The 964-nt window shown below is 33.2% G+C and overlaps 1 protein-coding gene across 1 annotated transcript in view; it reads right to left on the reverse strand.

Moving 5' to 3' along the window:
• Positions 1-401: 401 nt before the first annotated feature.
• The window catches only part of LOC121043740 (uncharacterized), a 38,139-nt gene continuing 37,576 nt past the window's right edge, over positions 402-964 (reverse strand). Inside the window, exon 5 of the mRNA XM_040495748.1 lies at positions 402-503. The gene's annotated coding sequence lies outside the window, so the exon portion shown is untranslated. The remainder of the gene's footprint in view (positions 504-964) is intronic.

Raw genomic sequence — 964 nt, forward strand, 5'->3', positions numbered from 1 at the left:
CACCTGATGTAGAACCCTTGTCTATATATAATGCTACAACTTGAATAGAATTCAGTAAAACCTAGATTTCTTCATAGCACAAGCTGGTGTAGTAAGGAACAGACTGTGAATCAGTAGAACTGAGTTTGGATTCCAGCTCGATAGGTAAGTCATTTCACTTGAAGCCACAGTCCTTTTATCTGTAAAATGGACATAATCCTTTCTCTATGTAAGAACTAGCATACACTGAGTGTAAAAACTCACATATATTACTTTGTACCATGCACTGTTCCAAGTGTTTTTCTCAGAGTATCTAATTTATTAATACTAACACATCCTCCCTTTTCCCTGTGAGATAGATATAATTATAATCCTGTTTTAGAGCTAAGGAAACTGAAACCCAAAGAGGTGAGGTACCTTGTCTACGGTCACATGGTAAGGGGCAGAGTCAGAATTTGAACCAAGTCAATCTGATGTTGAAGTCCATATTCTTAAATGCTGCACACCATAACCTTCTGGGGCTACTGTAAGAATACAATAAATATGCAAATATGAAAATATTCCATAAATGGCAAGTGCTAAACCATTCCAGATACATAGTTGAAAGAGAAACGAAATTTATTTGTATTGCAATCATGTAACTTCACAGCTGTGAGACCTTAAACAAGACTTTTTAAACTATCTGGACCTCTGCTTCCTCAACTATAAAAAATTAAAAATCATACATCTCTTCCCTTTCTTAAATATGATGCCTACAGGAAGACATTAAGTAAACTGTAAAGCATTAAGTTAATGTTGGTTCTTATATTTATTTATATTTCATCTAATTACCTTGACAAAGGTCCTTAAAGTGGATAAATGGTATTTCAAACTCAAAACCTTGAGTTTCTTTTATAGAGGATAATCTCCAGAAAGTATCAAGGCTGGCTACATTTGCTAATGCCTCAAATATACATATATATATATATATATATATATATATATA

Source organism: Herpailurus yagouaroundi, unplaced genomic scaffold, assembly GCF_014898765.1.
Source record: "Herpailurus yagouaroundi ecotype Mexico unplaced genomic scaffold, PumYag 187, whole genome shotgun sequence".
Taxonomy (NCBI): Eukaryota; Metazoa; Chordata; class Mammalia; order Carnivora; family Felidae; genus Herpailurus; species Herpailurus yagouaroundi.